We start from the raw sequence: 15,913 nt of genomic DNA on the forward strand, positions 1-15,913 counted from the left end.
TTGTTCTCTTTGATTCCTCAATCGATTGGACAAGTACAACACCAATGTTGTGAAGTATTCCATGGTCAGCACCATTCTGGGGACGAGAAGTGATAAGAACCTTCACCATTCTCCCATCACAGAAGTAATCACGGAATTTTTAGTCTTTCATTAAGAATAAATTCTATTTCGGCTAATAAGGGCATCAATTCTCTCAAGCAGGAGGCAAAATCCTCCAAGTCGGATTCAGGGGCAAGTGTTATAAAAAAAACATACACAACCCAGGGTGAAACCCAACCATCGTCAATCTCTTTTACACAAATCCAGGGTAGAACCCGGTTAATGGTTAACCTTTTTTTTACCTAGGGTGAAACCCTAACCAATAACCAACCATTTTTCACCCAAAACCAAGCCATTTAATCATTTCGACTTTAGGTGGACCCTTGGTTCGCAAAGAAAAAAAACAAAAATAAAAAAAAAAAATCTCTTTTCAAGCCCTCATTAAGAGGCAAAACATCTTTTCAAGTCCTCTAAGAGGCAAAATCTCTTTTCGAGCCCTCATTAAGAGGCAAAACATCTTTTCAAGTCCTCTAAGAGGCAAAATCTCTTTTCGAGCTCTCATTAAGAGGCAAAACATCTTTTCAAGTCCTCTAAGAGGCAAAATCTCTTCTCAAGCTCTCATTAAGAGGCAAAACATCTTTCCAAATCTCTTTTCAAGCCCTCATTAAGAGGCAAAAACATCTTTAGTTGCAAACATAAATCCATGCATTTGATCATTTCATTTCAGAGAAAAAAACCACGGCGGGGTTTCCTCCTCTGCCCATCCTCAAAATTTGCTCCTTCAGACAGCCACTGGCTCTCATAAATTATTTTTATGATAGCCAGTGGGGGGCAACTGTGAATACTCAAATTTTGAGGCTCAAAGAGCCAAGTTTCCCGAACCGCAAGCAGTCCGACCAGACCAAAGGCCATTTTGGAAGTTCACCGAAAGTATGCCAATATGGTACTTGAAACGTCCGGAACGTCGCGAGAATCACGAAACTGGTCCCAAAATTTTTTTCGGAGGTCCGGAGCTCCCGAAAAAGCCTCCGGAACAAAAGGTAGCATAGCCACCAGACCCGGCGGCCCAGCCGCCGAGCCACCGACGACCCGGCGGCCAGGCCACCGAAACAGTCCGATTTTTGCCTATAAATAGTGGCCCCGGGCCTTCTGTTTTCCTCACTCAGTCTGTGTTGACGGACGCTCCTTCTCCCCTACGCTCCTTGCGTTTTCTTTTACTGCTTTTCTGCATTTTTAATTTAGCTTTTATTGCTTTCTTGCTTTAATATTTGGCCACTCAAATTAAATTAATTCTAAATTAATATTCCCCAAACAAGGAGCTTAATCCGGAGTTTTTTTCAAGCTGAAGCTAAGAAGCGGTCACCGGTTAACTCAGGTAAATAAACAAAACTCTGCTCATTTAATTTTAGCACTTCATGCATATTTCTCTTCTACTCCTAATAACTCTACAACTGCATAAACACATTCATGTCATCAATTAGGCAAATAAACTGCCTCAATCAAATATGATTACGCTTAAATACCCGGTTAATTAATAATCGTGGTATTAATGCTAAATCCGACAATATTGGCTAAAAAGCCTAGTTAATTAATAACTACGGTTTAATTGCCTTTATTTCGAACAGTCCGGCTTAAAGTCCAATTAATCAATAATTGTGGCTAAAAAGCCTTAATCAATCACGTTTTGGCAACAAATTGCCTACAATTAAATCAACCACATTTTGGCAACAAATTGCCCACGGTTCAATCAATTTTTGGCAAACAAATTGCCTACAAATTAGATTAACCACTTTTTAGCGACAAATCGCTTAAATCAAAAGCTTTGGCAAAATGCCTTAGAATTAATCAATCTTTTGGCTAAAAGCCTTCAAACAATCATTTTGGCGACAATCGCCTAAATCACATCAACTTTTGGCAAAAATTGCCTAAATCAATTCATTTTGGCTAAAAGCCTTAAATCAGTCATTTTGGCGACAAACGCCCGAATAATCACTTTTGGCAAACAAATTGCCTAAATCTTTTGGCTAAACGCCTTCCAATACCAACTTTTGGCACAAATGCCTTAATCACTTTGGCGACAAATCGCCTAACCAATTTTTGGCAATAAATTGCCTAAATCACATCAATTTTTGGCAACAATTGCCTAAATCAATCTTTTTGGCTAAAAGCCATTAAAATCAACATTTTTGGCATCAAATGCCTAAAAATCAATCAAGTCTTTGGCAAAATGCCTAAACAAAATGCACAAAGCATACACACACTCATGCATAAAGCATCCCCATTCAAAGCCCTCTAAAAGAGGCCTATCGAACTACGTTGACTTTGATCTTCCATTCAAACGGAAGTACGTAGGCACGTTCGGGATTTAACCTCGAGCGGCAAGTCGAAATCACATAAACATCTTTCATTGGTCCAATTACATCTTTCACCTTGCAAAGCATTCATTCCATCGATTAGTTTATCAGCATGACATAGTCTCGGGATCCACCTCGGGTTCGAAGATTGTGCCTTAGACATTGGGATAATTAATCTAATAATTAAGATTAATTAAAATTGGAGTCACTTAGGGTTTTTTCCTAGTTTACCCTAAAATAGTTAAACAAGGTGGCGACTCATACATTCACGTGCATTTCTGCCCTTAGTCACATGCATCCATATGCTATGATGTTTGGGGAGGGGTTCACAATAGGCAGAGTTTCGTTTATGTACCTGATTTAATCGACGGCCGCTTCTTAGCTTCAGCTTGAAAAACTCCGGATTAAGCTCCTCATTTGGGGAATATTAATTAATTTAATTCAATTTAAGTGACCAAATATCACAACAACAAAATAATAAAAGCTTATGCTAAATGCAAAAAAGCAGTAAAGAATCGCAAGGAGCGTAGGGGAGAAGGAGCGTCTGTCAACACAGACTGAGTGCCTAAAAACGAAGTGCCGGGGCTGTATTTATAGGCAAAATTCGGACTGAAGGGCAGCAGCTGCCGCCGAGGACTGTTGCCGCTGTCGCCGGGTACGGCGGCCGCCGGTCAGGGCGACCGCTGCCACCGTCGACGGCGACGGCGGCCGCTACCGCCGTATCCTCTCCATTCGCCAGTTTTTTTTCATTCCGACGGCTTTTTCGGGAGTTCCGAACCTCCAAAAAATATTTCGAGACCAGTTTCGCGATTCTCGCGACGTCCCGGACGTTTTAAGTACCATATTGGCATACTTCCGATAAATTTCCAAAATGGCCTCCGGTCCGGCCGGACTATTTGCAGTCCGAGAAAACTGGCTTTTTGAGCGTCAAAATTTGAGTATTCACAGTTGCCCCCCACTAGCTATCATAAAAAAATGATTTATGAGAGCCAGTGGTGTGAACCCCTCCCCCGAAACATCACTGGCATATGAATGCATGTGACTAAGGACAGAAATGCACGTGAATGTATGAGTCGCCACCTTGTTTAATTATTTTCGGGTAAACTAGGAAAAAACCCTAAATGACTCCAATTTTAATTAACCTAAATGCTAGATTAATTATCCCAATGATTAAGGCACAATCTACGATCCCGAGATGGATCCCGAGACTATGTCATGCTGATGAACTAACCGATGAATGAATGCTTTGCAAGGTGAATGATGTAATTGGACCAAATGAAATGTTTATGTGATTTTGACTTGCCACCCGGGGTGAAATCCCGAACGTGCCTACGTACTTCCGTTTGAATGGAAGATCAAAGTCAACGTAGTTCGATAGGCCTTCTTTGAAGGGCTTTGAATGGGTATGCTTTATGCATGAGTGTGTATGCTTTGTGCATGATTTTGTGTATGCTTTGTGCATTTTGTGTGTATGCTTTGTGCATGAGTGTTTAGGCATTTCGCCAAAGATTGATTGATTTTTAGGCATGTGTCCAAAATGTTGATTTTAATGGCCTTTGGCCAAAATGATTTGATTTAGGCAATTAGTTTGCCAAAAATGTGCGATTTAGGCGATTGTCGCCAAAATGGTTGATTTTAAGGCCTTTGGCCAAAATGTGTTGTTTTAGGCAATTAGTTTGCCAAAAATGTACGATTTAGGCGATTGTCGCCAAAATGGTTGATTTTAAGGCCTTTGGCCAAAATGTGTTGTTTTAGGCAATTAGTTTGCCAAAAATGTGCGATTTAGGCGATTGTCGCCAAAACGGTTGATTTTAAGGCCTTTGGCCAAAATGTGTTGTTTTAGGCAATTAGTTTGCCAAAATGTGCGATTTAGGCTTTTAATGCCACGATTATCAATTAATCGGGCATTCGAGCTTAATCACAATTTATTGTCGAAACGTGATCGATTAAGGCTTTTAGCCACAATTATTGATTAATTGGACTTAAGCCAGATTTATTCGAAATAAGGCAATTGAACCATAGTTATTAATTAACTAGGCTCTTTTAGCCAATATTGTCGGATTTAAACTTTAATACCACGATTATTGATTAACCGGACATTTAAGCTTAATCGTGTTTAATTAAGACAGTTTATTTACCAAAAAATAATGACGTGGATGCATTTATGCAATTGTAGAATTATTAAGAGTAGAAGAGAAATATGCATGAAGTGCTAAAATTAAATAGGCAGAGTTTTGTTTACATACCTGATTTAATCAACGACCGCTTCTTAACTCCAGATTAAGCTCCTCGCTTAGGAAATATTAATTAATTTTAATTTGTTTAATTTTAATGTCCAAATATCACAATAAAAATGCAATAAAAATTAAATTAAATGCAAAAAGCGGTAAAGAAAACGCAAGGAGCGTGAGAGGGAGAAGGATTCGTCCGTCAACACAGACAGGGGTGGCCAAAAATGAAGAGGTAAGTGGCTATTTATAGGCCAAAAACGGGCCTAGGGCGGCAGGTGCCGCCGCGGCGGGCGGCAGGTGGCTGGCGGCAGGTGCCGCCTGACAGGGCGGCAGCTGCCGCCCAGGCGGTGGGGCGGCAGGTGCCGCCGAGGCTGGGCGGCAGGTGCCGCCTGACAGGGCGGCTGCTGCCGCCCAGGCGGTGGGGCGGCAGGTGCCGCCGAGGCTGGGCGGCTGCTGCCGCCCAGGCGGTGGGGCGGCAGTTGCCGCCGAGGCTGGGCGGCTGCTGCCGCCGTGACCGGCGGCCGGCGCCGTCGTGTCCGGTGGTGGCCACCTTGTCTCGCTTCGGGAGCTTTTTTGGGAGTTCCGGACCTCCGAAAAATATTCCGGGACCGGTTCTGCGATCCTCGTGAAATTCCGGACGTTTCAAGTATCATATTGACATATTTCTAGTAAATGTCCAAAATGGCCTTCGGTCCGGCCGAACAGTTTGCACAGTTGCTGCAGCAAAGTCAAAGTTACTGTAGAAAAGGCAATTGAACCATAGTTATTAATTAACTAGGCTCTTTTAGCCAATATTGTCGGATTTAAACTTTAATACCACGATTATTGATTAACCGGACATTTAAGCTTAATCGTGTTTAATTAAGACAGTTTATTTACCAAAAAATAATGACGTGGATGCATTTATGCAATTGTAGAATTATTAAGAGTAGAAGAGAAATATGCATGAAGTGCTAAAATTAAATAGGCAGAGTTTTGTTTACATACCTGATTTAATCAACGACCGCTTCTTAACTCCAGATTAAGCTCCTCGCTTAGGAAATATTAATTAATTTTAATTTGTTTAATTTTAATGTCCAAATATCACAATAAAAATGCAATAAAAATTAAATTAAATGCAAAAAGCGGTAAAGAAAACGCAAGGAGCGTGAGAGGGAGAAGGATTCGTCCGTCAACACAGACAGGGGTGGCCAAAAATGAAGAGGTAAGTGGCTATTTATAGGCCAAAAACGGGCCTAGGGCGGCAGCTGCCGCCCAGGCGGTGGGGCGGCAGGTGCCGCCGAGGCTAGGCAACAGGTGCCGCCTAACAGGGCGGCAGCTGCCGCCCAGGCGGTGGGGCGGCAGGTGCCGCCGAGGCTAGGCGGCAGGTGCCGCCTGACAGGGCGGCAGCTGCCGCCCAGGCGGTGGGGCGGCAGGTGCCGCCGAGGCTGGGCGGCCGGCGCCGTCGTGTCCGGTGGTGGCCACCTTGTCTCGCTTCGGGAGCTTTTTTGGGAGTTTCGGACCTCCGAAAAATATTCCGAGACCGGTTCTGCGATCCTCGTGAAATTCCGGACGTTTCAAGTACCATATTGACATATTTCTAGTAAATGTCCAAAATGGCCTTCGGTCCGGCCGAACAGTTTGCACAGTTGCTGCAGCAAAGTCAAAGTTACTGTAGAAAAGGCAAATTTACTATAGCAAAGTCAAACTAATTGGCATGGCACTGTAACAGCGTGTTTTCCTCCATTTAAAGAGTTTCACATGCCACCAACAACATGAGAAGCCTCAAAATTTGAGTATTCACAAGTGGCTGTCTGAAGGAGCAAATTTTGAGGATGGGCAGAGGAGGAAACCCCGCCGTTGGTTTTTTCTTTGAAATGAAATGATCAAATGCATGGATTTATGTTTGCAACTTAAAGATGTTTTTGCCTCTTTGAGGACTTAAAAAGAAATTTTGCCTCTTAGAGGACTTGAAAAAGATGTTTTCCCCTTAATGAGGGCTTGAAAAGAGATTTTGCCTCTTAGAGGACTTGGAAAGATGTTTTGCCTCTTAATGAGGGTTTGAAAAGGGATTTTGCCTCTTAGAGGACTTGAAAGATGTTTTGCCTCTTAATGAGGGCTGGAAAAGAGATTTTGCCTCTTAGAGGACTATGAAAAGATGTTTTGCCTCTTAATGAGGGCTCGAAAAGAGATTTTGCCTCTTAGAGGACTATGAAAAGATGTTTTGCCTCTTAATGAGGGCTTGAAAAGAGATTTTGCCTCTTAGAGGACTTGAAAAGATGTTTTGCCTCTTAATGAGGGCTTGAAAAGAGATTTTGCCTCTTAGAGGACTTGTAAAGATGTTTTGCCTCTTAATGAGGGCTTGAAAAAAGATTTGTTTTATTTTTGTTTTTTTCTTTGAGAACCAAGGGTCCACCTAAAGTCGAAATGATCAAATGGCTTGGTTTTGGATGAAAAATGGTTGGTTATTTGTTAGGGTTTCACCCTAGGTTTTATGTAAAAAAAGGTTAACCATTAACCGGGTTCTACCCTGGGTTTGTGTAAAAGAGATTGATGATGGTTGGGTTTCACCCTGGGTTGTGTATGTTTTTTTTTTATAACACTTGCCCCTGAATCCGACTTGGAGGATTTTGCCCCCTGCTTGAGAGAATTGATGCCCTTATTAGCTGAAATAGAATTTCTTCTTAATGAAAGACTAAAAATTCCGTGATTACTTCTGTGATGGGAGAATGGTGAAGGTTCTTATCACTTCTTGCCCCTAGAATGGTGCTGACCATGGAATACTTCAAAACATTGGTGTTGCACTTGTCCAATCGATTGAGGAATCAAAGAGAACAAAGCCACTTATATGACTCGAGGAAACGGACAATGTGGATGACATCGCTCGTCTGAAAGGATCGAAGAAACGATGGTCCGAGTGGAGACGAGGTATTAAAGAATTACCTCTCAACGATTGTGTTTGACATTTTTTTTAGGGTTGTTTTGGAAACCCCAGGGATTGAATTGACATTTTCCTCTCTCTTTTTTTTTTCGAGGAATGACTCAAAGAGTGACGCTTTCAAAACGAACTTTTGAGAATGACTCGATTTTTGTGACTCGTTGTGGAATGACCACTGGTGATGGAGACTTGATTTTAGAGACTCATTGGAGACTCGATTTAGAGACTCAAATTTTTCTTGTAGCGAATTTTAACTCGAAGGAACTCAGTGATTCCTGGAAAAAATGATTTATATACTCCCAAGGAGACCTTTGAAAGGGATTTTTTTTTTTTTTGCCTTAACTGTTGCCCAGTAGCCGCCCTTTCGGGTTTTCGGCTCTAGCAGGCTCTTTGCCCTAACTTTTGCCTAGACCTCCCTTCCGGGTTTTCAGCCTAGCGGGCTCAATTCTTGCCTGAAGCCGTCCTTTTGGGTTTTCAACTCCAGCTTTTATTTTTCTTTTCTTCTCTTTTTTTTATTTTTTATATTGGCAAAGAGAAAATGCTATTTATGATGCAAACTTATGTTTGTGACCGCGCCTTTGCGGCTGCCTACGTATCTCCAAGAACTCTTCGGGGGATGGGAAGAATTAGGTCTTTCGTAGTTCCTTCCGGGATGCGAACTCCGTGCTCGGCTGGTGCGGAATTCATCTCCGACTTGATGTTAGTGCGGAATTCCTTTCCGTCTTGGTGCGGAATTTATTTCCGACTTGCTGTTGGGGCAAAATTCAATTCCGACTTAATGCTGATTGTGGAATTCATTTCCGATTTGATTTCTTCGGGATTCCTTCCCAACTTGATATTAATACAGAATTCATTTCTGACTTGATTTCTTCGCGGGATTTCTTCTCGGCTTGATGTCTTTGCGGGATTCCTTCCCGACTTGATGTCTTTATGGGATTCATTCCCGACTTTGATGATGTTGAATCAACTTATTGACTCGAGCTCGTATGATAGTGATGACCCTAGGCGAATCTGACTTTGTTGTTGTAGTGGTTTTACCACTGGTTGACTGAAATATGACTTGTATTCATCATAAAGAGTTTTGAATACCCACATTGTGGTGGTAACTTGAGTGGCTTGAGTGTTGAAGAAGCTTTTATGCTTTGAGTTTGTGGCTTCGCCATGTTTGAATTCTTGAGGTTAACTTGATCCCTTTTCTTGAACTTTATCTTCCTCCGAATTTGAAACTTATTTCCTCAATGGTTCTCCTCTCCATAAGGAATTTTGAGGAGACTCTTCCATTTCCTTGTTTTGAGAAATGATCCTTGTTTATAAGGACACTTGTACTTGTGCCATGCCTGGCGCTTGATTTTCAAGGTGTTTGTTGTCATCCAATTTGTGGAAATGACTGCTTCTTTTAACTTGCTTTTTCAAAATGTGAGCAGCCGTTGGTCTTTGTCCTTATGGCTGAAATGATTTGTCATCTACCCTTGATGGGCTTGAATTTAACGGAGAGCTTGCAGTTGACCCGTTTTTGACAACTTGATTTCCTGTAGCTTTGTCCTTGATTTCTTTCTTTTGTGCAGAAGTTCCTTTTGACCCTTTTTTTTTTGCTTTGTTTGCTTCCTTTTGACCAGGGGTTCCTTTTGTCCCGTTTTTCCTTATGCTTGCTTAGAAGCAGCCTCTCCATAAAGAATTTCGAGGCAACTTGATTCTGAGATGAGTTGAGTAGTGTATGGATAGCATTGCGACTTCGTGCAGACCCAACTCAATTCCAAACATAACTTCTTTATTCTGTCACTTTTAAGCTCAAAATTCAGACACCTCTCTGTCGGAGCATCTTCCATTCTTGGATTTTCGGAGAAACCATTCTGGCCCTAACCCCTTCAATCGGCTTTACCTCGGTACTGTTTGAAGTCTTGCGTACCCTTTGTTGGATCCTTTCCATGATTACCCTTCAAAACTTCCCCTTTGATGGTGCTTCTTAGGATGCCCCCAACTTTGATTGATGCAGAGCAAATGAATGCATTTTTCTTTGCCAATTTTTATTATCTTTTTTTATCATCATTTTTTTAATTTTTTATTATTTTTTTCGATTTTTTTTTTTTGCTTTCATAGGAAAGGATAGGGAAAGAGTATAAACATGATTGGAATGTAAACTGACCCCTTTTTATTGATAAGACAAAATTTGTGTACAAAAGACACTTAGATTTATAAATTTGAATTGAATGAAAACTTGAAATGAAAATGAAAAGAAAAAACTAGACCCTAAAAGATAGACTCTAGGTGGACTGTGATGGACTAGGATTGGATTGACTGTAGTGACTTTGTTCTTCTCGATGCTAAAATCGATTAGACAGGTTGTTGTTGGTCTTGAAGAATTCCTTTATTCTTTTGGAGGTTTGATCTCAACCTTCTCAGACACAAACTTCATTCATTTCTAAGAAAAGTTTGAAAGGATCGAACGATTCTTGTTCAGCAATTCTTTTTGCATTAATCCCGTGGTTAGGCAAGGGATTGGTTGATGTTTAGCTTGCTCTTGGGGATGATGGACCCATTGTCAACCAGGTCTTGTAGACGGTTTTTCAAAGTCCAGCATGATTCGGTCTTATGCCCATGTCCTTGATGGTACTCACAGTATTCATTGGCTTTGAAATTCCGGGGCAGGGGGTTTGGTAATGGCCTTACTTCTAAGGGCTTCAGTAAATTTGCTTTCACTGCTTCTCGGAACACCAAAAGGATTGGCATGCCGAGATCAATATATTACCTCCTTGGCTGATTGTTTCCCAAATTCCCAACACATAAAGGATTCGTGGGGATTATACTGGCTATTTCATTTGCCTCACTGGACCCAGGATGATTTTGCTTCTTGTATGAGTCTTCTTTGAGTTGACCCAACTGGATTAAGTCTTCCACCTTAGTTGTAGTTGCAATGAGCGATTGGAACGTAGGCAAGTACAGTGTTTGAAGCTATGACTGATAGACAGGTAGTAAATTCTTGATTATTATGTCAACTTGTTCCTGTTCAGAGGGTCGGTTGATCATTTGAGCAGCTTTGGCTCTCCACCTCGAAAGGAAAGAGGAGAAGGGCTCATTGTTCTTTTGTTTAGTGGTTTCCAGCTCCCTCCGAGTAACATCCACTTCGATATTATAATGGTACTGCGTGTTGAAAGCATTGCATATGTCCTCCCAATTCTTCATTTTGGAACGATCCAAGCTTACAAACCATCTTAATGCAACACCAGTCAAAGATTGTTGAAACAACTGAGCAAGGAGCTCGCTGTTCAGGCCAAACGGGTTGAGGGCACCCACATACATTTTCAGGTGCATTTTGGGACAAGTGGTTCCGTCAAACTTGTCCATGTTAGGCATCTTGAATTTTGTAGGTAATCTTGCTTCGAGGAATAAGGACAAGGAGTCCATGTCCACCACTTCCTTGTGTGTCTTGAGGGCAGTAATAGACCTTTCCAACAATTTCAGCTTCTCTCTCATTTTCTGAGCTTCCAGCTCAGAAGCAGTTCCAGAGGGCATGTCATCCAGGGCAGGGTTTGAGGATGTCGGTGCAACACCGGGTCCCTGATTGGAGGCAGCAAGATCATTACCCCCAGCTGAAGCCCCATTTCCATTACCACTACCTAGTTCAGCTATTAGGGCAGTTCTTTGGGCAGCTAATGCCTCATTCATTCTAGTCTCTATTCTGGCTTCGAGTTGTTCCATGAGATTTTGGATGTTAGACAGTGATGCCATTGGTGCAGTCGGGGTTGTTGGACTTGTGGGTGAGAGCTCAGTTGGTGTTTCGGGTACAGGTGGTCTTTGGAGGGGTACCTGTGAAAGGACATAGTCAAAACGATTAGACTATCCTATATAAGGTGTTTTCATAGGGTATGTGAGATAGTGTGAGGTAGGGTAGTGTATGGGTAAGGTATTTGGACTTGACCCTTGTGATGTGGGGTGGTATGACCAAATAATGTAGGGTAGTGTTGGTATAGGGAAGAATGACTTGACCCTGTGAGATGGGACGGTTTGACCCTGTGTGGTAGGGTAATGTTGGTATGCTAGGACACCTAGGATAGACCCAATGGGATGTGATATGTAAGGTAGAGTGCTTAGGGCTGGACACCTCGACTTTTCGAAAGGCCCTAAGTTCTCAAAAAAAAATTTTTTTTTGGGCCTTAGGGGCCAAAATGTGAATTTTTGGGCCTAAGGACCAAAATGTAATTTTCCAGGTCTCAGGGACCAAAATGTAATTTTTCAGGTCTTAGGGACCAAAATGTGATTTTCTAACTTTGAAATGGAATGTTTTTTTTTTTTTAAGATTCTCTTTTTTATCATCTTCCAGACCCCCTTTTTTTTTGTGAAGTATGGGATGAATGCGTGAATGCGCACAACATCACAACATAATTCATTTTAATGGAATGATTTAGCATCATTGGGTGCATACAGCCCTAAAGGATAGGTTCTATAGGCTATGACACAAATAGAGGATTGGCTTCTTAAGGGACCCTTGAACCTTGAGCATGGATATACCTAACCACATGTGAAACAAGGAGTTTCGCGTGGGTCCGACGGTACGCATACTCATGGGCCATCCCCAAAAGGATTAGGGACGGTTTGCGGTAACAGGGAGGACGCTTTGGCTATCCGTCGACATAATCAAAGAGACCTGTCGATCAGCGCTACTTGCTATCCAGACTCAGAAGTTTGAACAGAGAGAGAAGAAATTCATTTGAAATTCATTTTTTATGCAATGGAGAAAAAGATTCTCAATTCGTGCAAATAAATAAACAAATTTAAATGATTTAAAGTAAAGTTCAATTAGGTCCAAATTCTCCTTGTTAAGCATTCTTAAAGAAAGAATACTTCAATTTTTTTTTTTTTTTGTTGGGGTACCCTGCAAAACAAAGCATAGTAAAATAATACCCTAAAGAAGAGTAGGTTACTTTACACAACGATCGTAGTCCGCTTTATGCAAAAAGATTGCATAATCATCCCCAGTGAAGTCGCCAAACTATGAACCCCTCCCCCGAAAACACAGGCATATAAATGCATATGACTAAGGGCAGAAATACACGTGAATGTATGAGTCGCCACCTTATTTAATTATTTTAGGGTCAACTAGGAAAAAACCCTAAGTGACTCCAATTTTTAGTTAACCTAATTGCTAGATTAACTATCCCAATGTTTAAGGCATGGTCTACGAACCCGAGGTGGATCCCGAGACTATGTCATGCTGATGAACTAACCTATGAATGAATGCTTTGCAAGGAAGATGATGTAATTGGACCAATGAAAATGTTTATGTGATTTCGATGATTTCGACTTGCCGCTCGGGGTTAAATCCCAAACGTGCCTACGTACTTCCGTTTGAATGGAAGATCAAAGTCAACGTAGTTCGATAGGCCTTTTTAAAAGGGCTTTGAATGGGTATGCTTAATGCATAAGTGTGTGTATGCTTTGTGCATTTTGTTTAGGCATTTTGCCAAAGAATTGATTGATTTGATTTAGGCATTTGTTGCAAAAAATGTTGATTTAAGGCTTTTAGCCAAAAAAGATTGATTTAGGCAATTGTTGCCAAAAATTGATGTGATTTAGGCGATTGTCGCTAAAATTTGATTATTTGAAGGCTTTTAGCCAAAATGAGTTTATTTAGGCAATTAGTTTGCCAAAAGTGTTTGATTGGGCGATTGTCGCCAAAATTGGTTGGTTTTAAGGTTTTTAGCCAAAAGATTGATTAATTCAAGGCATTTTGCCAAAACTTTAATTTAAGCGATTTGTCAATAAAAATGATTAATCTACTTATAGGCAATTTGTTTGCCAAAAGAGATCAATTGAATTGCAATATAGGCAATTTATTGCCAAAAAAACGTGTTTTAATTAAGGCTGTTTAGCCACAATTATTGATTAATTGGGCTTAAGCCGAACTGTTCGAAATGAAGGCGATTATACCATAGTCATTAATTAACTAGGTACTTTTAGCCAATATTGTCGGATTTAGGCTTTAATACCACGATTATTAATTAATCAGGCATTTAGCCTAAACTTATTTAATTGAGGCAGTTTATTTGCCTAATGATGACGTGAATGCATTTATGCAGTTGTAGAATTAGGAGTAGAAGAGAAGCATGCATGAAGTGCTAAAATTAAATAGACAGAGTTTCATTTATGTACCTGATTTAATCGACGGCCGCTTCTTAGCTTCAGCTTGAAAAACTCCGGATTAAGCTCCTCGTTTGGGGAATATTAATTAATTTAATTCAATTTAAGTGACCAAATATCACAACAACAAAATAATAAAAGCCTATGCTAAATGCAAAAAAGCAGTAAAGAATCGCAAGGAGCGTAGGGGAGAAGGAGCGTCCGTGAACACAGACTAAGTGCCTAAAAACGGAGTGCCGGGACTGTATTTATAGGCAAAATTCGGATTGAAGGGCGGCAGCGGCCGCCGATCAGGGCGGCCGCTGCCGCCGTATCCTGTCCATTCGCCAATTTTTTTTCGTTTCGACGGCTTTTTCGGGAGTTCCAGACCTCCAAAAAATATTCCGAGACCAGTTCCGCGATCCTCGCTACGTCCCGGACGTTTTAAGTACCATATTGGTATACTTCCGGTAAATTTCCAAAATGACATCCGGTCCGGCCGGACTGTTTGCAGTCTGGGAAAACTGGCTTTTTGAGCCTCAAAATTTGAGTATTCACAGCATGTTTCTAGCCCTAGTAATGTAGCAAAAATAAAAAGAAGGTCTCGGAATACCTGGGTCAAGCCCCTAAAGATGTGGGGTGACAAATCATGCCGTAGGCTAATTAAAGTCCCCGTGTCTAAAATAAATTCGCGAAGCTTCATTCCATGGCCCACGGGTCAGGTCACGGGGTCGATCACCGCATCGCCCGAAAGCAAGTCTATGACATTCTCACCGGCCATAAGTTTCAGTCGCAAGAAGAAGCAAAAAGAGAGTTTGACTGATAAGAAGTTTAAAGTTAGGTTGAAAGTGACAAATGAATGTCACTTTCACCTTTTATAAGGAATAAAGGGCCTACAAACCTGACTTAAGCCTTCGAGCCCAGTTTGACCCAAAGGAACCACCTGCTGCTTCCAGTTCTCATACTTAGTCGGCAACCCATCAACGGCTAGCCACCTAAGCAGGGACAATATACCGCTAGCCATAGGTAAGTTGCCTCATTTTGCATACCGCAGCAGAATTTTCAATCAACTTCATATGAACACATAGATTCACGAGTAATCAAACTCACACAAATACACACGAACTCACGAAAATTTATGCATTTTTTTTTGTGCAGAGTCAGGTGTCACACGTGCATGCTTTTTTAGGCCTAATCACAGAAAATTTCTAACCATAACTGGTCAAGAGCCCTTTCCCCTGTGTTGCAAGAATTGTTTTGTAGGTACCTCCATGAGCGGAGCATTTCAGAACTAAGTTATCCCGAGTGGTGCACCTAAGCCGAGTGGCGCACCATAAGTTCCCCAAGGCAAGTCATTAAGTTTGCCTCTCACCGTCCAAAAGACAACCTCCCAAAGTAGACCATTTCAGAAATTGATTTAGATAAAATGTCGCATTCATTCATCCATTGAAGCGTCCTAGTGGCGCACCCCTAAAGCCGTGTCGTGTGGCACATCTCATTTCCCCTCCCACTGTCCAAAAGATAACCTCCCAAAGTGGAGCATTTCAGAAACCGAGTCGGCCAAGTGTCGTACTCATTCATCCGTTGAAGTCGTTCTAGTGGTGCACTCCTAAAGCCGTCTCGTGTGGTGCATCTCATTCTACCTCTCACTGTCTGAAGGACAACCTTCCGAAGTGGAGCATTCTCAGATCAAAGCTACCAACTAGCGTAGTCAGCTGTAGAAGTCACCGACAAACACCATGGCACAATCCGATCTCATTTCCCCTCCCACTGTCCAAAAGATAACCTCCCAAAGTGGAGCATTTCAGAAACCGAGTCGGCCAAGTGTCGTACTCATTCATCCGTTGAAGTCGTTCTAGTGGTGCACTCCTAAAGCCGTCTCGTGTGGTGCATCTCATTCTACCTCTCACTGTCTGAAGGACAACCTTCCGAAGTGGAGCATTCTCAGATCAAAGCTACCAACTAGCGTAGTCAGCTGTAGAAGTCACCGACAAACACCATGGCACAATCCGACCGCCTACCAAATGCCATAGTGGTAACCCACACCAACTAAGTCGCCACGATGGCGCACTGCATCCTCCTAAGTCATGTATGGCACGCAAATCAGGTAAGTATTTTCTTACTTAAGCGTCTACTTTACACTTTGATAACATTTTTCTTAAAAAGCAAAATATTATCAAAGTGGGGGCAAACTGTAGACGCTTAAATTTTGGCCCTAAAAGGGTCAGTAACGATACACCATTATTTATAAAATTGGA

The sequence above is a fragment of the Jatropha curcas genome, chromosome 9, assembly GCF_041381405.1.
Source record: "Jatropha curcas cultivar XTBG-Jc1 chromosome 9, XTBG_Jcur_1.0, whole genome shotgun sequence".
NCBI classification, from domain to species: Eukaryota; Viridiplantae; Streptophyta; class Magnoliopsida; order Malpighiales; family Euphorbiaceae; genus Jatropha; species Jatropha curcas.